Genomic DNA, 27,237 nt, shown 5'->3' with positions numbered 1-27,237 from the left:
CACTCCACACTGCAGTGTTTTTTTCTTACAGTTTTGTCTATTGACAGTCTCAGTCAGGTGGTTCTGGCTTAGGGTCCTTCACATGGCTATTTTTGGAGGCTGGCATTGGAGTAATCTAAAGGCTTCTTCAGGGGGATCTCTGGATGGCTCTGCGGTTTAGCACCTGCCTTCAGCCCAGGGCATGATCCTGGAGTCCTGGGATCGAATCCCACATCAGGATCCCTGCGTGGATGCCTGCTTCTCCCTCTGCCTGTGTCTCTGCCTTTCTCTCTCTCTCTCTCTCTCAATCTCTCTCTGTGTGTGTGTGTGTGTCTCTCATGAATAAATAAATAAAATCTTAAAAAAAAAAAAAAAAAGGCTTCTTCATTCATGTCTGGCACCTGGGCTGGATGACTGGCCAGCTGGAATATCTCTCCCCCACTGCCCTCTCTACTTTTGTAGCTTGGGCTTCCTCAAAGCATAGAGGACAGAGTAATCAGATCCTTACATGGCAGGTAGCTTCCCCCATGACAAATTTTCAAAGAACCCTAGGTGAAAACTGCAAGGTTTCCCATGACCTAGCTTTGCAGGTCCTAGAACATGACTTCTGGTACATTTTATGGTTAAACAAGTAACCCAGCCTAGCTCAGATTCAAGGGGTGAGGAACTAGACTCCACCTCTCAGTGAGAATGGCAAGATATTTGTGATCATCTTTAATTTTTATTTGTCAGAAGTTCCTTCATGGAAACATGAAAGTAGGGAGATGGCAGCTAACAATGATTGAAATACTCTATGTCAGGGGCACACCAGCAAGTATCTGCTCATTTTCACAAAGATCCTACAAGGCAAGTTTTACTATCTCCATTTTACTAGTGAGGAAACTGAGGCCCAGAGAGATTAAGTGATCTGTTGATCTATAGGCAGCAGAGTGAAAGATCAAACCTAGTTATGCCTGATTCCAAAGTTGTTGCTCCTTCTGCTACACTACACTATCATACACCTATTTTGAACCTCTCATTTTATGGGGGTGAAAATTGAGGGCACCTTAAATGCCCATGAGCTGGTAGATTTTCTCTCTCTCTCTCTCTCTCTCTCTTATGATTTATGTATTTATTTTGAGAGAGACAGAAAGAGAGTGTGAGCATGGGGGGGGGGGTGCAGAGGGAGAAGGAGAGGATCCTCAAGCAGACTCCCTGCTGAGCGCAGAGCCCAACACAAGGCTCCATCTTATAACTCTGAGATCATGACCTGAGCAAAATCAAGAGTCAGCTGCACAATTGACTGGGCCACCCAGGTGCTCCACATTGGTAGGTTTTAAAATAATCACTTTAATGACAGTTTCCCTGGCCTAGTATTTGCTCTTGTCTAAAATTAATGAGTTGATATTGAGCAAAGCCCATATTCTATCTTACGAAATGTATTATAGAGTGGGAAAGACTACTTTCAACCCAGGCTCATCAAGAGGGCTTTTCCAACAGCAGAGCCAAGGAGGAGGGCCTACCATGGTATTACATTGCTGAAGGGTGAGATTTCATAGAAGGCCCTTCCTCACCATGTTGCCAGGGTTCCCACTTAGAACCCTAAGTCTCTCACTCTGTCTTGAAATCAAATCCAAAGTCCTTGTGTTTACTAAAATTTTATATCAGTGGTTCTTAACACTAGGACGCCCACTTTTGATAATAAACATTTTAAATAACTTTTTAAAAATCCTGAAATGGAAATCATACTACCGACCCATAAAACTCAATGATAAGCAGAGAGGAGAAGTCAAAGGAAGATATTCATAACAAAATGATATGGATACTGCAACACACCTACATTTTAAGATAGACACCATTAGTAGTTCTCAAACTGTGATGAAGAGACAGTTAAAAAATGTTTCATCTACTACAAACTGATACTTCTGTAAAATATAATAAACTGTTGCTATAATGAGCAATTGGGATAAAATTTCTCAAAAGGTTACTCTTACTTTCCTAACTGGCAAAGGACTGGTAAGTTTGTAGATGAGCTCTGGAGGGTGGATCCCACTTTGAGCAGCACTGCTTTAGGTTGATTAATGTTTACAACCCTTTCAGGTAGGTTCCCATATTACAGGTCAGGGAACTGAGGCACTGAGAGGTTCCACAGCTGCCCAGAGCTCTGATTCATCCAAGCATTCTGGCACTGCCAATGCAGTCCTCTTGGCTGTGATAGATACAGAATAAGATTCATAGTACCCCTAGAACATGCACAGTCCTTTGGAAGAAACAAATAATAGGCTAATTGTTTTTTTTTAATCTTGATAAAATTTTTATCATTGAGTAAAATTTAGGGACAAGACTCTCACCCCACTGGAATTATGCTCAGCTCCAAAATCTCTCTCCAGTCAGCTTTTCAGGAATTCTCTCATTTTACCGCCAAGTGAACAGCACGAGTCTTGAAACCATCCAAACCTCCAGTTCCCCATTCTGTCTTCACTGGCCTTCATTTGGGAGAGGCCTGGGGGATGCAGGCAAGAACACTTCTCATGCACAAGTTAAGCATCTTTTCGAGCAACATGTGCCCCCCTCCTGAAGGAGTGTGGAGAGGACACAACGAGAACTTAATTGGCTCATCTGTTCCCATATCTGCTCGTGAGCAGCCTGTGATCACAAACAACTCATTTAGGGGCATGTCAGTCTCTCCCCAAGAGGTACCACCCCCACACCATTTGTGGACCACACACTCTGGTGTGTGAATCACCTCCTAGGATGAGTGACTATTGCCTCACTGCTTCAGAGAGCTTCCTATTGAAGCAGCAGTTGCCCTAAAGCCTTGGAAAGAGAGCAAAACAACTTTTGAAGGAAATGAACACTGTCCCTTTGTTAGCTGTGAGGCCATTGCAGCTGGAAATGGGCCTCACTTCCCCTCAGCAACAGCATCCAAGTTTCTGCAGGCTCCTGAGGCCCTGGCCTACCACAGCTCATGGGGTAGCTTCCTGAGTGTCTCCAACAGTGCCACTCAGGGGCTCTGAGACTGATTATTTAAGAGAGACATTTATAGAGCACTTACTCTATGCCAGGCACTGTATGAAACAATCTACATATACTATTTTGTTTCATCCTCAAAACAAACAATAAGAAGAGATAGATACTATTATGATTTCTACTTTGCAATTGTTTTAAACTAAGGCACAGAGTGGTTAAAAACCTGTCAAAAGTCAGAAAGCTGGAAAGTGGAAGAACCAAGGCAATTTGGCCCAAGTACTTGCTCTTAAGTGCTGAGCCTTAGTGAACATTCAACCTTGGTTCAGGGGCCTCATCATTCACAGGAACATTATTCCGCATTTATTGAATGCCTGCTTTGGTCTCAGTCAGGCTACAGAGAGATGTGAAGAGCATGGCATCACACCTGGTCTTAGGGGCTTGACCTTCATAACATCAGTATTCTCACCTAGTGGTGGGATCCAACATCTCCTTACAGAGACTGAGGAAAGAACCAAGGAGACAGTGTATCAAAAACACCCCATATAGGCCTGGCCTGTGGTAGATACCCAACACGTATTATTCACCCATCCTCCTCCAAGACACACATGAGAAACTCAAAGAATGTGTAGCTGTGTGAACAACATAGACATGTAATGAACACTTACAAAGCGATTAGAACGCTAATGGAAGCACATTTGATTTTAGGATAATGCAAATGGGAATCATGATGAGATTGTAATTTTATGTGTCTCATCTAATTTAGCCCTAATAATTCTATGAATCTGGTATCAATTTGTCCACTTTATAGGTGAGGACATTCTGTATACGTGGTACCAAAAAAGAAAGCATACTCTGCAAAAGGTAGAATTTTGGGATGCTAATTATAGACATTGTTTATTGAACATCTATTGTGTGCCAAGTGTGTTAATATACCCCACTGAGGTCTCACAGTAGGAATTATTACTCGCAATTTATAATGAGGAAACTGAAGCTAAGGAAAATTAGGAGGCTTGCCTAAGGACCGAAATCTAGTGTATCTCAAAAGTTGTTTTGTAGTACAGGATGATCTTATTGATGCTAAGTTTGCAATGTGAAAGTCAAATTGTATATAAGCAGGTTTAGTATCATTTTGAAGTTTGCTTCAAGGTGCCCATAGCTTTCTGCCCGTTAAGCACATTTTATTTTATTTAATCCTTTAGATGTGCCATGACAAAAAAAAATTCAGCTATTTCAGGGTTTCTTCTGGAAAACAGGCTTGAGAGTAAAGATGGCAGCTCAACACATCTGTGAACTCAAAGGCCAAGAGATTGACAATGAGTGAAATGCACCATGAGCCATATTTGGTGCATCAACCAGATTGACTCTCGCACAAGGAGAAGGTGTGGGTTTGGTGGAATGATGGGAAGTTCCACCCTTTCAACTGGTTTGCCAGTCTTGGTATGAACTCCTCACTGATCTCTGAATAACAGAATGTGAATAATGAGAGTTTTCAAATTTTCTGAGTCTTGCTACTCAGCTTTGGTCTACTCTAAATACGGACTCCTCCAGCACAGTGATGCACAAGCTTGGTGAACATGTTTGACCTAGACAAAATCCAGAAATTGGATGGAGTTAAAGTTCTGGTAAATCCTGCATATAGCTGAGATTTTTTTGTGCCATCAAATGTATTTGCTATCCAACCTATGACATGTTTCCATGTGGGTGGCAGTTTGAGACATTCAGCAAAGCTAAACATGAAACTTGGTGCTATTACCAGCTTGGACTGCCTGCAGAAAAATGGTTCATAGCCATGGAAAACGATGGCTAGATTTGGTGAAATAATTTTTCTTTTTTGTTCTACTTATCATCTACTAGACCAAATGTTTATGAGAAAAGACTCTTGATATACCCTCCCACTCTATGTAGGAGAGTCTGGATTTGAACCCAGTTCCGTATGACTCTGAATGCCTGTGTTCATCTTATGTAGCTATGCTCTTCTCTGGCAATTAAGCTGAGTAGTGACAAATGAAAAGACATTTTTCCAGATGGATTAAGAGGCAAGGGGCATATAAGCAGAGGGAACAGCACATGTATGAACAAGGCCCTGGACTGTGGGCTGAACTGCCAAGACAATGTAAGGTTACACAAATCATGTAAGGGAATACTTGCTATCAGAAGTGTTTGAATGCACTGACATGTGTCACTTGCCATATATTCATTCATTTGGTAATTCAACAGATGTGTATTGAGTGCCTCCTATATGACAGGTAACAATTAGACTTAGAATCGAATTAGAATTAGAAATTACTAGAAACCTTTGTCAAAATATCACTGCTCCTTATATCTAGAATTTCTTCTTCTTTAAAACAAGTGTACAGAATTTTGTCTCATTGGCAACCTAGCAGCAAAAGTCTTTTTTGAATGAAGCTGGCCTTTGAGTGAAATAAACCATGAATATTTATGATAGATTAAAGGCAAGCACATAATATAAAGATAAAAGGAAATAAATCACAATACTAGCCCAAAGTATAGGCTCTGCCTCCCCTGGCCCTGGCCAGCCCCCTCTCAGCAGCCCCCAAGGGGTAGAGTCAAGGTGTCGGGTAGGTGGTACCACCCAAGAGATTTCCCTGTGAGCCTTTGGCACCTCCCTTCCCCCATGCCTCTGTACCTACACTTACATCTTTGGCTTGGGATGGATCTTGGTGGTCTGCTGATTCAACCTGTTTATTCTGATGAAAATGACCACTCAAATTCTCTTAGTCACCTGTATTGGCTCCTGTCTTTCTTTCTCACTGCCGGAGTCTTACTTCAATGTCTCATCATTTTTTACCTGGATTATTCCGATAGCCTTCTAGTAGATCTCCCTGCATACATCTTGTCTCCTTCCACCCTCTGCACAGCAGCCCAGAGATCATTCAGAAAAGCAATTGCCATTTTACTTTGTTCCTCAAAACCATTCAGTGTTTCCATATTGCCTTGGGCTCTGCTTCTCAAACTGTGGTTTGTGATGCGGTCCAGACAGTGCTCGAAATCGTAGGATAAACAGCATCACTCTAGAATGTTCACTTTACTTGATGGCTAATAATTACAAATGTTACCTTACATGAAAACAAATGAATATATTATAGATCAAGAAGTTTGGGTGACCTGAGAACACTTCAGAGAATTTTCTTGTAGCAGCTGCTGTCAGAACCCATTAGAGTAAAATTGTATTCTTTTCTGCCATTAGGGATGTTTTAGCAAGAAGTCTATAATGTCTTAGACCATAGGATAAATTCCAAGTGTCCTATCCTTGATTTTTCCAGGATCTTTTAATTTGTGGCTTGCCACCCTGTTTTCTACAATGGGTCTCTTGCAACTCTACTCACCAACTATCCCACACCACTGAAAATGATAGCTACTGTAGTCTTCAGGGTTCAGTCAGAATCAAAAACTACTGTAGGTATCTCAAACAGGAAAGCATTTTACACAGGAAATTAGATGCTTGCAAAGCTCTGTTAGAAGATCTGGGAGAAAAAGGTTGGGAAAACCACTGCCAGTGTTCATGGCAGCAGGAAGTACAAGAATTGCAGGAAAATATCCCTAATTTGTCTGCAACAGCAAAGTGGGTGATTTTCAAGAGGATGCCTAGAAGCTGCAGGCACTAGAAAAACCTTGTGTCTATCATCTGCCAAAGACTAAGACAATGGCTTTGCTTCTTTTCTGACTTTCAAATATTGCAGCTACGCCTCTAATTCAGAATCTATGTTTCAGGCTAAGCTATGACACCAACACCCATCCAAATCACTTGCTGAGGTCCTAACTTCCATTACCTCAGAATGTGGCTGTATTTGGAGATAGGGTCTTTAAAGAGGAATTATAATTAACATAAAATGAGGTCTCACGGGTGCTAATTTAATCCAATATGATTGGTGTCCTTTTATAAGAAGACATTAGGACACACACACACACACACACAGGGAAGGCCATGTGAAGACACAGTGAGAAGGTGGCCATCCACAAGCCAAGAACAGAGGCCTTGGAAGAAGCCAACTCTACTGATACCTTGAGTTCAGTCTTTCAGCTTCCAGGACTTTGAGGAAATAAATTTCTGTTGTTCTTTTTTTTTTTTCTTTGAAGATTTTATTTATTTATTCATGAGAGACACAGAGAGAGGCAGAGACACAGGCAGAGGAGCCTGTGGGGAGCCCAATGCGGGACTCAATCCCAGAACCCCAGGATCATGCCCTAAGCAGAGGCAGATTCTCAACCACTGAGCCACCCAGGTGCCCCTAAATTTCTGTTGTTTAAAGCACCCAGCCTGGGGTACTTTGTTATGGCTGTTTGGACAGCCCTAGTAAACTAACACATTCTGGGAGTAGGAATTTTATAAGACATAGTTGCTAGGCTTCCAACCCCCATGTTATAAGGAGAACTTAGAAGGGCAAAAATGGCCCTGAGTTGCCAAAAGACAATCTGGCACAGCTGGCCGGTGTTGGGCGCATGCTGAGAATCAGGCATGGCATGAAGCGCTTTGCACATGTTATCTCAATTTGATCCTCCTCTCTACCAATTTGAAGTAATTCTCTCAGCCACACTGTGAAACACAGGTAGGAGAATGAGGCTCAGAGAAGTTACTTTTCCATGGTCACCCAGCTAGTCCCTGGTAGTGGGAACCTGGCATTGACCCCTGCAGAGGACCTCTCAGTCACTGAAAATGTGCTTTCCTCACTGGTCTAACCGGGAAACATCTACAGGTCTTTAAGTCTATGTCACTTGCTCCATTCTTTTTCTAATCAGTGACCATACACTCCCCACCCAGTGCTAACCTCTTTCCTCCCCACAGCACACCATTCCCTCCTTTATTCCCCAACACTGGTATCATGTATGGTCTTCTACGTTGTACCAAATAGTATCAAAGATTGGGAATGGCCAATGAATAAGTAAACTATGGTCTATTTACTTAATATAATGTTACATAATAATAATATAATTATATAAGTCAATATATGATTGTAATGAAGAGCTTATCATAATTTTCACGACAGACTTGTTTTGAACAATCCTAAGTGAAAAAGCAGAATTTGGTGTGATCATATGTACTTAAAAAATAAAACAAAATCCTAAACAAAGACAAAATAGAAGGAAATATTCTTAGCCATGATTATCTTAGGGTGATTTTTGTTTCCTCAGCCTTATTGCTTGTGTTTTGCTTCAGAATCAGCTACAATTGAAATGAATTTTTTTTTATAATGGGTTTTCGAAAAATCTGAATCCTGTTCTAAAATATTTTGCTGCTAATTCCCTTATCCTCTGCGGAGGGACACTGTTGAAAAGAATTCTCGGTGGTGGGGAGAGAAAGGGCCATAGTATCACCGAAGCATCGAGAACATGGAGGCTCAAGAAAGGAAACCAAAGACCAAGGAGCTTCAGGTCCTTGTTTTTCTCTTCCACCAGTTAAGTGGCAACTTCTGAGGGCCTTTCCAGAGCAGCCTGGTCTGCAGCCTTGGTGCATCCACAGTGCCTTGGTTTGAAGGGAACTAAAGCTGCTAAGCCCTGGCCCAACCTGGCCCCTTCTTGGATCCCCTCTCATAGCTTCCCAGTAGCCTTCTAGACTTAAAATACAAGGGGTTCATGCATTTGAGCCAGCCATCTCTGCCCCCTCACCTGCACCTAAAGAGTTCTGCCTAGGTATATTCCTCTTCTGGCCCTGGTCCTGGTTCACTCAACAGAAAGCTAATTCTTCGCATGACACCCTTTATTACTGCATGTGAATCCTCTCTGGATTTGGGTTCATGAGACCAGAAATTCTGTCTGTTTGGCTGCTGGCTGTATCTGCAGCATGTCACATATAGCAAGTACTTAATAAATGTAGAATGAATGAACAAGTGAATGAGTGAATGAATGAATATGGTCCACGAGTCTTGTCTTCTTCAGGCCAAATATCAGCAGTTCCTTCAACAAGTCTTCTCTGATGTGGTTCCTGGATCCCACACCACTTTCTTTTGGATACCATCCAATGTGGCAGTGCTCCTACTTGAATGTAGAGTCAGCGATCTGCACAATAGTCCCAGGAACTGTAACTTCCCTCATTTAGAAAAATCTGTCTTTATAATGCAGCTCAAGATCTTAATACCTGTAGACAAAGCCACTTATGTTAAAAAAAAAAAAACAACTGGGCTATATTTTTAGGGTTTTGGGCCATGGTTATAAATTCCAGCAGCACTGGGGTCCCTATTTAGACCATTCAAGACCCAAGTAAGATAGTGGAAAAGGCATAGGACCAGGAGTTGAAAGACCTGGACTCTGACCATTTCAGTGGTTCTAGCCAATGCTAGGTACCAGGCTCACTCTGTACCAGGTGTGGTGTTAAGTGCCTCACACATGTATTTGCATTCCATCCTTGTTGAAAACATAGCTGCTATTTTCATCCATGTCTTACAAATAGGGGGACTGAGGCTTAGGGAGGCTAAGCAACTTACCTAAGCTTGTCTCCATCATTTCATTGCCAAGGAATCTTGAGCTGGTCACTCAGACTCTTTGCTTCATTTTCCTTATCTGCCAAATGAAAATAATACCTGCCTTGGAGTGTTATTGGGAGGATTTATTGAAAGGATGCAGTGAAAGTAACTATTAAAACCCACAGATTTGCAATACATTATTATAAAGGCTCTGACTTTCCAGCACGCAGTCTGGAGACCTAGACTCCAATTTCCTCTCCTTGTCTGTGCTTTCCAGATTGCTGTCACTTGATGTAACAAATGTTTTCTTCCTTTCTTGAATCCTGGCCTTTTCGTAGATTAAGAGTAATTACTCCCAAATGGATACATGAAAGTCCAGTTTATGCCTAACATACATCAAGCCATCCATAAATATGCGTTTATATTTTATTTATTATTCTTCATGAAATCTATTTCAAGTGAAAACAAACAAATCCACTCTTTCCAAGTGTTAAAGGATCTCAGCCCCAAAGGCCGCTTTCTGCACTACTCTTCCAGCAGAGGGCACTATTTCTCTATAAAGCAGGGGATCTTTCAAATGGGATCCTCAGATTTTGGAGGGGGTACAATTTATCTGGGACCCCAGAAATAAATGCATAGCAAACTACCAGGAATGAAAATAGGAAAGATGCCATTTGGGTCAACTTCCCTAATTTTCAATTAGTGCAGAAGTGCCAATGTGTGTTTTCTAATATTGGGTCAGTCCCCCTCATTTAGAAATCACAGAATGTGATTAGAGCCTTACAGCCCATTTAGCCCACAAGTCACAAAGAAATAGCCTGTGGGCTACATTCAGTCCACATTCACGGTTTTCCCCCTGTATTATTATTATTATTATTATTATTATTATTATTATTAATTATATTACTAGATGAACATTAGTTTAAGCAGGAGATTGAATAAAAAAATAAAGATTTCTTAGCATTTCTTTGAAAATAAATCAGAAACTCTCATATCCCTGAGCCCACAGGTCACCATGATGACAATTAGTGGAGTTCAATAAATTCCACCCTTTTGGACAGGGCATAGTTTTGTTCCTTCCCTCGACTCCATTCAGCCTGCCCCATGGGTTTACATCATCTATCCAGACACAAAAGTACTTGAGTTTATGACCTGCAGATTCTAGTCCAACCTCTTCATGCTACAGGTGAGGAAAATGAAGCCCAGAAACCGGAAGGCCTGTACTCAAGTTCACACCACAAGGAGGTGTCAAGACCAGGTTAGACATCAGGCTTCCATGGGGTTTCTTAAAACTGAAGATTGGTCTTGATGCTGGCCCATGCCTTAGGGAGGAAGCTTCAGCCCTTGACTCCCAGAAGGCTGGTGCTCCCCAGCAGGTGGGAGGGACCAGAAGGAGGTTCCAGACAGTGTCAGATGCAAAGTGGAAGAGAACAGAAAGAGAGAGGAGAGTCTCAGTTTTGCTTCTCAGACTCCTGATCTCTTCTGCAGATGGGACAGGACTTGGAGAGCAGAGTTAAAAAGACTTAGTTCCTCAAAATGCCTGGGCCTTTTTTTCCTCATCTGTAAAATGGAAGCACTATTACTTTGCGGAGGTTGCATGAAAATTATTCATTCTATGAGTAAAGCGTCTGTGATCCCTTCAATTACTGTCTGCCTACTAGATGGCAAGTACTGGGGGTGCAGCCATGCCTGAAATGGGGGGAGTCCTCAGTAAATGGAAGCAATTATTGAGGAGAAACAAGAGAGACAGGATCTCTGTTACTTAGTGCAGACTCTACTCTATACCTTTGGGCCTCAAGCCCTCTATGCTCCATTAGTGCTTTTCCTAAATCAGTGGCTGTCACCTTGGCTGCATATTAAAATGTCCTGGGTGCTTTTACAAATCTTGATATCTAGACCACCTCCCAGACCAAGCAAGTCAGAATCCCTAGGGCTGGGATCCAGTCACCGGTGCTGTTTAAAGTGGCTTGTGTCACTCCAGGGTGCAGCACAGGTCAGGACCACTGTCCTAAATCCCTTCCTTACCCTGCCACAGCTCCAACTCTCTTCCTTACCAAAGAACCACCCTAGGTATACACTTTCCTCCCAGCCCTGCCCTTGCCCTTGGATAGATTAATTAAACCCCTCTGAGCCTTCTTTTTCTTAACAGAATAACAGGGCTGTAGAGGGGAGAGCTGGTAACCTACCTGCATCCCTTTACTCTCCAAGAAGAGGCTGATTTTGGACCAGCTCCAGGGGTAGGACTGGTTGGCCTTGGGGTTATTCAATCATCCTTGTTTTCCAATGATTGGTTTAGGGATGAGACTGTGGACACAAATCTGTTAGATAAGATGTGAGAGGAGTTTTCTAGGAAAAGCTTTTCTTTGCTCCTGCAAAAGAACAATAAAGGTGCTGTGTGTGGTATCTTGATTTGACACTTGAAGCTCCTGCATCCATTTTGTGACCAGGTGGAGGATTGAGGCAGCATAGGGGCACAACATTTAAAGATGAATTTTAACTAGAATTTTTAGAAGATTAAATCAGAAGGATGATGAGCAGAAAGTTAATATTTACTGAGTCCCTATCATGTTCCAGATTGTCTATTAAGTCCAGTATGATATGTGCTCACCCATGTGACAGCAGTGGTCTGGCATTATAAAGTACTCAGCTGAAGGGGTTAGATCTGTTGATTTTAATTTTAGCTCCATCTTTTAGGCAAATGATTTAAACTCTCTAAACCTCAGTTTTCTTATCTGTGAAGTGGGAATAATGGAATCTACACATCATGGGATTGTTGGCAGGATGAGTCAATGAATGAAACAAATAATCCATGTAAATAATCTAACACACCATTAAGACTCGATAAAAGCCAAGTTACATTTTTTTAAAAATTAACTCTGTAAAGCAGGTTATTGCTACTTTTACTCTTCTCATCATCCACTCTTTACGTATGGATAAAATGAGAATTGCAAAGCCCATTGACTTGCCTAAGGTCCCAAGTATGTAGGCAAAGCTGAGGTTTAAATTCTAGAGTTCTTACTCTGAACCTGTCTCTTGTTCCTTTCCTCTGTCTCTGCTTGTCATGCTCAGCTGAGGAAATCCCAACATCCTCTCGCAGGAGCGAGTAGTGGCCTGGTGAACTCTTCCACAAATACAGGTTTGCTGGCAAACCAAGTAAAAAGGAGAAGCTGAGCCCTGAGGTATGCATGTGACTGAGTAACTGAAAGACAAGGAGCCCTTCAGCTCAACACTTAGTAGGTTTGCAAATAAGAAAGGACCATAGACTATCAGGGTTCAAAGAATCCTTTAACGATCAAATAACCCAAGCCCACCCCACGCTGGAATTCCTAATTGCTAACCCCTTGAAATGGGGGCTTCCTACTTTCCAGAGTGGGGCCGTTTTAATTCTACAGCTTGTTGAGACAATTCTTACCTCCCTGGAGCCTCTATTGATTGTTTTAGAACTCATTCTTTTGCTACGCAGCAGACAGCCCTTTGGAAATGTGGTGATGACAGCTCATTCACCTGAGTCGTCTCCTCACCGCCAAGCTTCCCCACCCCAGCTTTCTCAACTGATCCTCTAACTGTTCCAGTTGTTTCCAGTCCAACTGCCAGTCTGACCCCTCTTTTGATATAGGGAGACAGAAGTGGAATCCACACTCAGGGAATAATTACCTGTCAGAGCTGTTCGGCAATGGATCAGTGGTTGATTTGAACGTTATTGCTTGTATGGAAATTATACCTAAAAAGACTCTGGGTGAAGGGGAAACAATTACTTCATGGGATGGGCATCTATTGTTTTTGTTTGTCCAACATCCATACTACCTCCATGGGGCTAGGATTAAAGTTCGCTTGGGTAAATCATCCTTTGGGTACAGTCTGGTCAGGACACTTAGCAAGGTGCCCTATTCCCCCTTCGCGTGGCAGAAACATGGCCCTCACTGAGCTGTCCAGAACTTCCCTTCCTAATCGAGCATGTGAGTGGTTTGAGCCACTGGTCGTCACAGGGGCTCTTGGACAAGCCGGTGTGTAGTTCCTGCAAAACCCCTGGAGCAGCTCGCTTCCTCTTCCTGTCTTTCTAAATCTATTTCCCCACATTCCTTTTGAAATTTTGAATTCTCTTGTATTTTCCAAAAAACTCCTTCCTGGCATCTATTAATTAGCCAGATGCAGTTTCTGTTGCTTACAAGTGAAGGCCCCTGGTTCACGCAGTAATGGAATAAGGGGGCAAATAATATTATGGAATACTAATTAAAGTCTCAAGACATAGATAAAGAGAAAAATATAGAATTTACTCTATATTATTGTACTAATTGTACGTGCTGTATTTATTCTATATGGTATGTATGTATGACAAATATTTTTATTTTACTTTTTAAAAATTAACTTTTTATTGTAAGATACCATGTACCCATTGTAGAAAATTGGGAAAACACAGAAAATCACATAGTACATGTCACCTATATAAAATTATTACGTGGCTGCTAAAAGTCTGAGTCTATGCCTGAGGGGAGAACTTATACCATTCCCCACTAGTCCGATTTCTTTGGTTACCTCTTGGTCTGTTTTGATTTCACTGGGGATTGTGGACCAGTGCTTATTTTCACAGCCAAATTAATTAATGAGAAAATCCTCAGACTTTCCATCTATCACTTCCAAACACCCACTTTTGATGAGTCAGTTGCCATTTGAACAATATAGGATAATTTTCAAATTAATTAAAGTGAGACAACAATACGGCCCATTTCTTACTCAAGTTATCTCCAAGGGATTCTGGCTTCATTAATCTTTGGACCACCACTCTCAAACAGGGAAAGGACATTAATCATGTCTCTCCAGTGGGAGACGGACAGGACCCAGAGAGTGAGCGGTTTGTGAGTTTTAGAGAAGTACTAGGGTAATTGGGACTATCTATAGCTTGGGGTTTTTCTCATTTTTTCCCCCACCAGACAATCAATTAGCCATATCTATATGTTTAGTGGACACCTATTATGTGCTAATTGTTTTTCAAATATGTAAGGGAATGTGAAACACAGACAAGTCCGTCCGGGATCTAATTCCCATCCCCTTTCAGCCCAAGGACCAAGAAGAGACAGATGTGTAAGGAAATAGGCAGGGAGATAGTACTGTGGTGTTTGTTGTAAAGCAGCTGCTCTTTCTTTTCTGAACACAGCATAAAACCAAGTTTCTTAGCATTTTGTACCTATTCTCTATTTCTGCAAGTATTTTTAGGATCTGCTATGCACCAGGCACTTTCACATGTGTCTCTTCTGTCAACTGCTCACAACAACCCAGCGAAGGAGGCTCTCCCATTTTTATCCTGCAATGAGGGCATGGAGGTGGCCCAGCCAGTGAGTCCCCTCCCTCTGTCCGTGCTCTTCCTGTGTGCTACCGTGTCTTAACCTCCAGTGGGCTCCAGTGTCCTGTACCTCTCTCTCAGTCCAGCTCTGAACTTGAGAGTCTTACCCAAGTCACAGTGGGCATCTCCACCTAGAGGTCCTGCAGGCATGGGGAACTCAGTCTGCCTCAGAACAAAGCCATCTCAGTTTTGTTCCTCAAACCTATGCTACCTCTTTCCTTTCCAAGTCCTGGCAAATGGTGTGGTCCACTGACACCCTAGCCGGAATGCTGAGAATCAGCCTGGCTGCCTGCCTCCCCTGCACACCCTTCTCCCATTCAATCAACCATCATTTCTACTTCTTTTTTTTTTTTTAAGATTTTATTTATTTATTCATGAGAGACACACACAGAGAGAGACAGAGACACAGGCAGAGGGAGAAGCAGGCTCCACGCAGGGAGCCCGACGTGGGATTCGATCCCAGGTCTCCAGGGTCACACCCCGGGCCGAAGGTGGCACTAAACCGCTGGGCCACCTGGGCTGCCCCATTTCTACTTCTTTCAACTATTTCAAAATCTTCCCTTCTCTCCATCTCCAAGACTGCGGCTCCCTTCTTTATCTGCTACTTACTGCACCAGCCTGTCTCTTCTCCGAGCTGCACCCCTCTCTCACCCATCTCTCATGCTTCAGCCAACAAGATTTTCATAATTGCACATATGGTCATGAGATTCACCTGCTTAGAAATCATTCAATGGCTGACCAGTGCCCAGGTTACAAAAGTCAAACTTCTAAGCCTATCAAAAAGGTCTCTCAGGATTTGTTTTCTGTACACCTCCCACCTTCTTGCTTTTGCTCTATTTTTTCTGCCTAGAGACTTTTCCCCTTGCTTCATCAACTAGCAAACTTCCATTCGTCTGTCAAGATCTAGCTCAGATACTATCTCCACTACAGGAAGACTTCCTTGACCCCAAGATGGAAAAAATCTTGGGGCAGAGGACAGTGAGATTAGCAATTTATTTCTCTGACACCTTCTGTGTGGTCACCCTGGCTATGATCCTCAGTTATCCATCACTACACTTTTCAAGGTGATCTTCCCTATACAACTCTTCCCTTCCAGGTTCCTGTAGCCAATGTCCTTCCCTGTTCTTTTGGATCTGCGGTGCTAACAGCACCACTTCTTCTACTCCCGGGTTCTTGCACAGCCTCAGGGGTCCCCTACATCCTGCCCACATCCTTGCACACAAAGGATTCCTTTGTAAGTAAACTCTCCTCGAACTCTCCTAATTTGGACATCCACCTGTTTCCTATGGGAATCCTGTCTTATCCACCAATCTTTTGCAAATTTCAGAATCACGTCTCCCTCTGTTATTGTTTCCAACTACATTATCTTTACTCTTTTATTAGACTTGGTTTGTAACTCTTTGGCTTAAAGCTATGGGCAAAACAGCTTTTCTTTTTTTTTTTTACTTTTTTTTTTAAATTTTTATTTATTTATGATAGTCACAGAGAGAGAGAGAGGCGCAGAGACACAGGCAGAGGGAGAAGCAGGCTCCATGCACCGGGAGCCCGACGTGGGATTCGATCCCGGGTCTTCAGGATCGCGCCCTGGGCCAAAGGCAGGCGCCAAACTGCTGCGCCACCCAAGGATCCCCAAAACAGCTTTTCTATCCTATTTGTCAAAACAATGAAAAGACTATAAACATTCTCAGCTTTTATTTCCAGTCTATAGGACTTACCGCAGGAATTGTAACAAACCGTGTGTCTCACTCTGTTAGACTGTGAGCCCCTTCCCCAAGGCACAGCTCTGTGTCGGAACATAGTAGACACTCGATAAATAGTCAATTAATGAATAAACCACTAGCCAGCACTGAATACATATCTGTGGAATACGTAAATTGGAAAAGAATTGGTGCCCCAAATTTGGAAGGCTCATGAACTGCTGTTGTTAATAAGTGAGACCCCCTTTCCACCGGGATATGCCAGGATACTGGTGTATTATTTTGCCAGACTTGGGAATTTCCTGAAAGGAGTTAAAAATATCTCTCCTCCCTAGAGCACCTTAGGATTGCATACTTGGAGAAAGCACGCTGCTTGAGTAGAACCACTGGCTAAGCTCTCACCCCACCTTCTCTCCCAACCCCCTCATTGCACCCTTTCAGATGTGACAACTCTGTAGGAAACCAATTTGCTGTTCATCACAAGGGAGTTTTATTTACTCTGTTGAAAGAATTGAAAAGCAGTCATTTTTATTAGTGCCACAGCTGGTTCTTCCATCATGGAAGAAATACAATTATGCGTCTTCCTATGGCTGAATGCAGACAGCTACAACCTCATTATTCATTCTGGTAGGAAGCAGGCCTTTCTAATGAGCAGGGGGAAAAAATGCACTGACCCCTCATTTATAAAGGGAGCAAATCTTAGTTTCTGGAAGACATCGCCACTGCCACCATAGAAAGAAAGGCTTTTTATTTATTTATTTTTTATTTTTTTGGTTACATAATAGGGAGCGATAGCTTTAGAGGCCTAGTTGAGGCACTCATTGTGGTGGAGTGGAAAGAGTGTAGGCTCTGGCCTCGGGCCAGCCTGAGTTCAAACCTTGGATCTGCATCTTATCAGCTCTGGCATGCTAATTCTTATGAGCCTCTGTTTTCTTATCTGTAAATTAGAAATACAGGCATCCCTTGCTTTTCCAAAGTTCGTGTTACACCACCTTGCCTTCATGAAAGACCTACATTAGTACTTGTTTCTGCTAACTGAAAGAAACCCAAAGAGGAATTTTTCACTTTTATGGGGGGGGGGGGAGACAAAAAGCAAAAATAGCATTCAGCATTGGTTTTGCAGCCCTAACAGCCAGAGGGGCACCAAGCCCCTCTCCTGGGAACTACACTCAGGACCACAGCAGCAAGCCACCAGAGCTTTGAACTATCTGGGAGCATTATTGGCTGGGGGAAACCTGCAGTCATAGCACAGCTGCCCAGGGTGGTAGGAAGGATTAGAGGTTTATTATTATTATTATTATTTTATTATTTTTTCTTTGTTCTTGCAAAGAACATTTATTTTTGCATTTTTATTTTTGTTCTTTTATTTTTTATTTTTATTTTTTATATAAATTTATTTTTTATTGGTGTTCAATTTGCCAACATATAGAATAACACCCAGTGCTCACCCCATCGAGTGCCCCGCTCAGTGCCCGAGGATTAGAGGTTACATTGAGGTGTATGGCGTACAGCACCCATGGCAACAGGACCTGGCCCCTGCCTACCTCTCCAGCTGCATCACCCACCCACCCCCACAGCTGGCATCTCTGGGGCAGTCATACTGAACAACACTTCCCCAGAATGTGACATATTCTCCATGCTTTTCTGACTTGGCACCTGTGTCCTCTCAGCCTGAGTCACATGCCCTCACTTCCCTTGTTCTTCTGGCAAACTTCTTTCCTTAAAAGTGATGGTTCCTCTGTCAAACTTGAGCCTCAGTTCCTTCCCTGGGCAGACACAGCATCCCCCTCTGTTTCCAACACCCTTTGGACGACATTGCCACACACCAAGAGGGACTTGTCCGCTTAAGAGGTTGTTCCAGGGCAGTCCCGGTGGCCCAGCGGTTTAGTGCCACCTTCAGCCGGGGGTGTGATCCTGGAGACCCGGGATTGAGTCCCACGTCAGGGTCCCTGCATGGAGCCTGCTTCTCCCTCTGTCTGTCTCTGCCTCTCTCTCTGTGTGTCTGTCATGAATAAATAAATACAATCTTAAAAAAAAAAAAAAGAGGTTGTTCCAAGTCCCAGTGTCTAAGCTCCTTAGAGAGCAAGAGCCATGGGCTTTCTCTCCCATGAGCCTCATGCTGGCATGACCACCAGCACTACTGAACCATAAATGACTTCCTGAAGAAATGAAGACTTCTCACTTTGAGTGTATGTGACAGATGCTGTTGATCAGTTAAATTTGTACCATGTTTTAACTTTTCCCCACCTGCTCGCCCCCACTATAGAGACACCCCAGCTGTTAGGGAACTTAGGAGAGAGCCCTGCCACTAGTTTTAGCAAAGGAGAAGGAAGCCTTTTGGGGATACTGATTACTTGTTCTTAGACATCCTAACTAGATCGTGGTACAGAGCATTCAACTCTCAAAGCTGATTTGCCTTTATGCAGCCTCATCCCTTGACATGTGAGCAAAGTATGGCCCTTAGAATCAGACAAATGAGTTTGATCTGTGTCACTTTGTTTCCTACGACCAAAATGACAGAAGTGTTCCAAATACTAACCTGGGAGGCAGACAGTCTGGTATCAAGTGCTTTTTTTTTTTTTTAAGATCTTATTTATTTATTCATGAGAGACACTGAGAGATGCAGAGACACAGGCAGAGGGAGAAGCAGGCTCCATGCAGGGAGCCAGATACAGGACTCATCCCAGGACCCCAGGATCACAACCTAAGCCAAAGGCATACGCTCAACCACTAAGCCACCCAAGTGTCCCTGGGTTCAAGTGCTTTTAAAGGTGTTTGTCCTTAGGCAAATAATCTAATCATCCAGTTTCTTAGTTTCTTCATCTGTAAAGTCAGGAGAGTAATAGCACCTACCTCATAGGGTTCAATAGGTTAATGAAGAAAGGTACTCAGAATAAAGACTGACACAGACTAAGGGCTGTATTTGTGTCAGCACTATTTTCATTAATAATATTGGTTGTGCAACCTTTGGTAATTTCACATGCTTTCTGAGATTCAGTGGGGCAATCTATAAAATGGGGGTTTTAGAAATGCCTGCCTTGCAGGTTGTGGTAAGGATGGCAATTCACAGACACAGAGGCTGGAGACAGCACTTGGCGAGAGGCCATAGCTGTGCGCAGAAGAAGGAGAGACAGTACTGACCTCTGATTGCTGGCATGTCTGCCAGAGTGGGCACACTGGTGCTCTTACCTCTGCTCCTTGGTACCCTCCTCCCTTCCTACCACAATGGAAGAGTGGTCCCTCCTCCTGAGTGAGGCCAATCACTGCCTCTGAGCTCTGGGCCACCTTCTCACCTTCTCAGAAACCCTGTGCTATTGCCTTGGCCCCTGTCCTTTCAGCCTTTTCTTTTCTATTGGCTTCTTCCCAAAGGCATGTAATTGGGCTTCGGTCTCAACACACGCATACACACATACACGTGCGTGTGACCAGCTTAAACCCAGCTGTCCCCCTAGTACCTTTCCTTCTCTTTCCATCCTCCCCCAGGCAGACTCCTTGCAGTATTTCTCTGCACCACCTGGCTCTACTTCCTTGACCTGCTCCCCCATAACTCACTACTTGGGGTGGTGTCACCCGTAAGAAAGAAGGTGACTATCTGGAGTCTAGAGGAAGCAAGATCAAAGACACGAGGTCAGGATTTGTTTTCATCTTGCAAAGAGGGCCTCGAGAGAGGGTAGAGAGGAAAGAGGAGGTGATAGGAACTCTGGTGAACCAAGAATGGAATCGCCCTGGCCTCTGTTGGCTTTCACTGCCTCGTGTGCAATCCAGGCTCAGGCACATGGAGAGAACCCACAGTCCTCAAGCCTCATGACATATGTGGTGCCGTTGCCTCCCATGTTCTGAGCCCTCTACCTGGCAGCACCTGACTTCTAAACTAGGCTGGCCCACCCTGCACGAATTCCTCTACGACCTTCTAACCAACAGTCTTCCTTGCCAATGGCTTCAGTGATGTCAAAGCTAGTGCCAAGATGGGAAGAAGGTCGAGAAGGTAAAATAGACATGTGGACAGAAGTTCTAATATTTTTCCTGTCTTCTTTTCTTTCTCTTGGTTCATAATCATCCATAATCATAAGAAGCCCGGGGCAGTGGCTACAACCTTATTCTAATGTTACCCACCTGGGAAATCATGCAGGAACATGAAAGGCCCTTCCTGAGGGCCCCAAAAGATTAGAGCTCGTGTTTGGGAAGCAAAGACTACAAAGCTCTGCTGCATCTCAGAACTCAGTGGAATTTCTTAACAAAGGTATGAGTGGAGAGCCCTCGCCAACCCCATTTACTGACAAAGAGACTGAGGTTCAAAAGAGGATTTGGGTCAGCAGCAGCTACTTACGTATGTGTAAGGCAAGGCCAGGCAGATACTTTTGGGATAGTATCTCATTTAGGCCTCTGAGCCGTGGGCTCACACACATGTGCTCAGATGCCGCTCACAGCATAGAATTTGATAGCCATAAGGCTGGCTTTGCTACTTACTGCTAAGATGGGTGAACTTGGGTGGCCTTCTTCAACTCTCTGAGTTTCAGTTTCTCATCTATAAACTACCAGGGCTAACCTGAACTTTCTTTGGCCTAATAATTGCTAGGCATCTCCTCCGTAGGCCCTTTTTTAGTCAGCTCTCTATATTGGAGCAACAGAAAACAAGTTATTTCAGTTTTAGGAGTTGAAATAAAGTGGGTGGAGAAAGAACTGGATGGTCTATAACTGCCATTCTGTTCTCTTTTTGCTAGGTCATTCTTGCGGGCCAACATTTTTCAGATTATTCTCAATTTTATAACCCTAGTTTTGAGAATCAGATAGCAGATCCAGATTCAGTGCCACAGCAGCATTTATTCACCAGTTGTGTGACCCTGAGAAGTTCATCAGCATTTCTGTGCTCCAGTTCCCTCATTTGTAAAAGTGGGTGCTCCTTGGACTTTCGAGAAGATAAAGCAGGGAAGAGTGTGTGCAGTTGCTTGACACATAGTAGGTGCTCAATTAATGGTAGTCATTATTGTTTGTTTTAAAGTTTTTGTTTGTTTGCTTAATCCATTGTACAACAAAATAACAAATGGAAGACTCTAGAAAAATGTGGTTTTCACATCTGAATGGGTTTCAGATCTGGGATTTGCAAGTATTGCAAAGTGTTTACCTTGCCTCACTGCGCTCTTGTGCCCCTGCTAAAATACATCGCTCCATCCAGTTTTCTGGTGTCTGAACAATTGAACAAACAAGCTGGGTGAAGGTAGGTGGAATCAGGGTGTGTTTTCAGCAACAAGTGAGGTGAGGCGCTGAGCGGGTGGTTTTGAGCAGGAGGCCCGGGGAGTGACAGCGGAGGGGGAGCAATGCTGAAACGATAATATTAGAGTACACAGAATAATTCACAGCTGCCAGGTCACGCAACTTGAGAAGTGCTTCAGAACAGTCAACCCTTCCATGTTGTTGCTAAGAGACGGGGAGGTGGGGAGGTAACCATGCTTCTGAGAGAGAGGGGAAAAAATGAACAGAGACAAACTTTAGATTTTGGAAATGATTTCATGGACTCTTATTCAGTGAATGCTGGTGACTTTGAAGGTATTTTGCTTGTAAAAGAAACATGTGTTGAGTCCCTACTGTGTACATGGCTGTGGGCCCTGGAGAGACCACAGTAGACAAGGTCTTGGATCTCATGGGTTCAGCCATCTTTTCAGCTGAGGGGACACTGGAGGCCGTGAGAGGAGAGTGATCTGCCTGAGGCCCCAAGGCAACCAACTGGCAAAGCTGATCTTGGAAGCTGGGCTTCCAACACCCTATGCCAGGATGTTTTCCATCTACTACCTTTCACCAAAGACATTCATCTGCACCAAATTCATCCTTGATACTTTGGCTCGAAAAATAAACATCCTCGCTAGAGAAACTTTTGGAAATGAGTCCAAAAATGGTTTCCCTAATTTCAAATATCCCACTGAGAAATGTTATATTTATTCCGAGTACCTGTCCCGCCTTATTACACCCAGCTGACTGAGACCACAGGGAATGGCGGCAGGTGGGAGGATAAAAAGAGGCAGAAGATTCATATCTCATCACTGCTGAAAATTAGTAAGACACAGAAGCCCAGAGGTCTGGGTCCTGAATCAGATTCTGTCCCTTGCTACCCATGCTTTCCACTTTCCTGGGCTTCAGTTTTCCCACTTGTAAAATTATCTCAAAATTCCACTCCAGCTCTAAATGTTACAATAAATCACCCAACCGTGCCACGCAAGCCTGGAGGACCCCAAATGGAGCTTCAGGAAGTGGCCATGGCTTGAGGATGGAGCCTTGAGCATTAACTGCCCCTCCTCTGTGTCCCCATAGTCCTGCTGGAAGGGACCACCGTGGGGCACATCCCACTGTGTCTACTGAATGGCTGTCAGTGTCCATGCCTCCCAAAATATTTGTGCTCCTAGGGGGACAAGGACTGTCCCACTTGCCTCTGCATCTCTTCCCCTACCCAGTACCTGCCAACTACCTGGCAATGGTAGGCACTTCATATGTTTGTAGAAGGGCCTTCAATTGAGAAGAAGGAGGTTCGGAAAAGGATTCTTTTTTAAAGCTGCCAAAAAAAGAAAAAAGGAGAAGCACTTCAAAAGTTTGCCATGATAGAGACTTAGACTTAGGGCAGAGCTAGTAAGTGGCAGGGCTCCAGTTCCAACCCAGGACTGCCTGATTCTCCTACCCCTACACCATCCTTCCATGTGTTTGCTTGTTTATTCAAGATGGCGGTGTCCACGTCACCTGGGGTGAAGGCACAGACTGTGCCTAGACAGGACAGGACATGAAGCACACCCATCCTAGCTAATCATGACTTGTTCTTCAAAGCCTGGATCAACTGTCACCTTCTCTGTAATTTCCCCCAGCCCTTTGGGCAGAATTAGTTGTTCTGTTCCTACTGCTGTAACGTTTTCTCCCTGTGACGCCCATCAATCTTACTGCAGGATGACTCCCTTTGGAGGCCTTTCTTCTCCACCAGACCATGACTACCTTGATGGCAGGGACTGGGCCTTATTCATCCCTTTGCTCCAATGCTTGTTACTGAGTAATCAATGCATGTTTACTGAGTGGTGGAATAAATAAACAAAGGATGAATGAATGAGAAAACTCTAATTTTTAAGGGTCTGTATGGGAGATGGCATCATAGAACCTCCCCTGAACAACTTCTCAAGGCAATCACAGAGTTAAACATTAAGGTGACTAAAGTTATTGGTGACAGGGTCACATAGTTAGCAACACATCTAGAACTTCTGCCCTCTTTCTCCTTTTTTTCCCCCTTCCATTCAACACCGTGTCATGAGTGTGTCTGGCTCCAAGCTATGGCAGTGCCCACAGGTGGTTTCAAAAAATTTCTATCAGAAGGAAATGAATTCTGAAGAAGCTAAGAGTGCGGAAGTCTGAGAGATGTGGGTTCAAATGCCACTGGACCTCTGACTACTGGTGTGGTCTGTGGCAGCTCAACCTCTCTGAAGTTCGGTTTGTGTAAAGGAGAAGAGACAACACCTCCAACACCCCCCTTGCAGGCTGTGTCTGTGGGGATCATTTGAAGGCCTTCTGATTAGTCCAACTTAGAGGTAGGATGGGGGTTTCGGACACACCAAGTCTCTCATTGTCCTGCTTGATTTGTTTTCGGAGCAATGGGTTCTTTTCCTATCTTTTCTCTTCGGAAGGGCCACGTTTGACCTAGATAACACATAGCTTTCTGCACGTAGGGCACGCATTTGCACTCTCCACCATACCTACCATGTGTGGTTTCCAGCCTACTGCACAGACGAGCCCATGCGTCACACCCACCTGCTTGTGCTGGTTTGGATTTTTGCTCTTTATGCTGCTGCAGTCCGAGGTAAGGCTGGATCCTTGCTGCTTTCTGGTGCACGCCTGCCGCCTGCCAGTACCACAGACCTGCCTTGGGGCTGGAGAATTTCAGGCAGCAGAGCCTGCACCGGCAAACGCCTTCCGGCGTGAGCTCCCTGTGAGTCACAGACATCACGGATACACTGGACGGAGAGCTGGCGCAGGCTGTGGGCAGAAGCCCCTCAGGAACCCCGCTGTTTGGTGGCCTGCGAGCTACGGGGCCCAAGAGGCGGCACCTCTGTTTTCTGAAGGGGAAGTTGCAGCGCCGTGGGCTCCACCTCGTGCACGGTGGCTGCGTCCAGGCCTGAATGCCCCTTTCATTACTCACCGGAAGTGAGTTAGAACACTTCACACAGGAAGATGACTCGCTCCTCCAACGAGATGTGGAAAGCCTTTCTGAGAAAATGATTGGAAGTGTTTAAATATTCTCTTTCTTAGTCTGCCTCTTCCTCTATTGAACCCCTCCATTTGAATGGGAGCCTTTATGTGCAAACTGATCCGGTTGTGGCATCCTTTGAACACCTTGGGGGAATTTTAATTTGTACTTAGGCCAGTTGTAATACTTCATCTGCAACTCTGACTCCCTTTATGCTCCCACAGCACTGCTGCGGAGAGGCGGGTTTGTCAGAGCAGTGGGAAATAACACAATGAGCCTGTTGCTTTTACAACTGGAAATGAACAAACATAGTAAAAAGTAGCAGCGCACGGTTGTCATGGGTCTTGAGTACAAGGCATTATGGGTTCTTAACATGCCTACCTGAGCAGTAGGATGAGGAAGTGGGAGAAGGTGGGATGGGGCACTGATGTCTTGGCCTCTTCCAAGTCAGCTTAGGAGCAGGGTAACTTTGAAGACCCAATGTAGCAACCAAGAGGATAGGTTAGTTAGCTTCTCATTCTCAAAAGTAGATGTGGCACCAGCAGTGGGAACTCTCTCTTTGCATTCTCTGGAACCCAGCCGGGATTTGTCACCTTTGGGCAAGATCTGTCCATGCACAGCAGGTGTCCCATTGACAAGAACAGACTCTAGAAACAGCCCCCAGGGAAAGGAGATGAGAAATGTCAGGCATGGTTCCAGGCCATCAACCAATGAGTTGGGACAAAAGCAGGCTCTAGGCTCAGGGAAGGGATACTTTAGAGGCTGGACCAGGGAGCACAGCATGGTGTCATGGGGAGGGCATGGCTTTGGAATTGGAGAGCTATAGATTTGAATCCTAGTTTTGGTACCTACTAGCTGTGTGATCTTGGGTGGGTCCCTTCTCTTCTTGGGGACGTTTGCAAAATAATTCCTAGAGAAGCAGCATAATGAGTTCATAGTCAGACAGACTTGGCTTTGAGGCCCTGACCTATAACCCTCAATTAATTAATTTCTGTGCTTAAAACTTCTGTAAACCTCCATTTCCTGATCCGTAGGTAAGATGTGAGAATACTTATCTCCTAGATCTGCGAGGATTCATTGAAACAATGCAGGTAAGACACTTAGCATTAGGCTCAGAACACAGACACCCTTCCATAAATGTCGGCTATTGGTCGGTCCCGGGATGTCAGGTCATGGTCTGGTTGGCAGTGCAGGTGCAGGAAAGAGGGCTATGTGGCATGTGTTTGGGTAATGATGGCCATTAAGGGGATATTCTAGGGTCTCCCAGAGTTTTCCAATCAGCTGGATCTTAATGTCCTGGACGAGGCTAGGAACTGCTTGATCCTGGCTAATTAGCAGATTCCTGGTCTGGCAACATCTTCTAAATCCTGCTGGATGGGATGATGAGGCTCCTGAAGTGACTTAGAGGTAAACTTTGCTGCATAGACTTGCTTCAAGGACTGACATCCGAGAGCGAGAGAAGGCAGGGCTGAGGCTGACAGCTTTACAGCTCAGAGAGTATGTCCCCAAAGGCTTACCCCTTTAGTTTGATCTCTCCAGCTTGCACCGCCAATGGTCTCTCTGCATGAGGAATCAGAGGTCCTGAGAGGTTCCCCATCCGTGGGAGTCAACCCTGGCACAGGGCTCTGGATATGAGATAAAGCCACACTCTATCCATGCAGCCACAGTGCTGTGCTGCCCTCCCCAACCCAGTCATTATAGGGCTCTGCTCTATAGGCTCAGTACTGGGGTGAGGAGAGGGAGACGCAGCTCCTGTCCCTGTTCCTGCCCTCACATGGGTGATAACAATAATTCTGGGGATGTCATAATAGTTACTATGTATGGAGCACTCACTAAGTGATGCTACATGCTTTACAAAGGAGATCTTATTTTTCCCACAGAAAACCACTGTGGAGAGGATTCCTTGAATCCATTTTACAGATGAGGAAATGAAAATTTAGTGAGGTGCCTGAGGATACACACAGTCAGAGGAAGAGCTGGGATTTAAGCCCCTTTAGCTACACCTTTTCATTCTTGATGCCATGTCACTTCCTTTCCTTTGCTTCATTCTGCAGTTAGCTTAAGCCTAATTGCATGCCAAAAAACCTCCCCAAACTGTGAATTGTGCACGCTAGTTTACTGGTATTCATTTCTGATCCCTCTCTCACTAAGCTGCTGATGAACCTCAGTGGTCAGATGTGACTCATGAGATTGTTCCTGTTCTAGTTTGATTTGAATTTCTACCTTGAGAGTTACATAAAAACTCTGATGATCAGGATGGACCGTGGCAAAAAAACAGTGCCCCCTTTCTAAATGTTACCAAAGCTAGGATTCATTCTCTTGCCCGTTAACCCCTGCCCCTTTTTTGAATAGTTGTTTATGTTTTCTGACAATTTTTCTATTGAGTTATAAGAACCCTTTATCTATTAAGAAGACTAGTCCTGATTATTTGTCATATATATTAGAAATATTTCCCCCTACTTTGTCAATGATCTACTGGCTGCGTATGTAGCATTTTAGAGGGCCATACAATAGTTTTATATGATTTCTAGAAAAGCCTTCTCATGTAAAGAGAGATAATAAATTATTTAGGTATCCAAATCTTATATTTTACTTTATTCTCTTCCACTGACTTGTCAGTCTAGTATTTCCCAACCCTAATTGTTA

At 44.0% G+C, this 27,237-nt stretch overlaps 1 long non-coding RNA gene across 1 annotated transcript; it reads right to left on the bottom strand.

Annotated features, from left to right (window-relative positions):
• Positions 1 to 7,006: 7,006 nt before the first annotated feature.
• LOC118354881 (uncharacterized) lies at positions 7,007 to 24,635 on the bottom strand. The gene is made up of 4 exons (XR_004816256.2): positions 24,156 to 24,635; positions 11,534 to 11,651; positions 9,369 to 9,444; positions 7,007 to 9,022 (listed from the first exon to the last, which is right to left on the bottom strand). It is a non-coding gene; the product is annotated as an uncharacterized LOC118354881 (long non-coding RNA).
• Positions 24,636 to 27,237: the final 2,602 nt, after the last annotated feature.

The sequence above is a fragment of the Canis lupus genome, chromosome 5, assembly GCF_003254725.2.
Source record: "Canis lupus dingo isolate Sandy chromosome 5, ASM325472v2, whole genome shotgun sequence".
NCBI classification, from domain to species: domain Eukaryota; kingdom Metazoa; phylum Chordata; class Mammalia; order Carnivora; family Canidae; genus Canis; species Canis lupus.
Note: the sequence above shows the minus strand (reverse complement) of the source record. Positions and strands in the feature narration are given on the sequence as shown.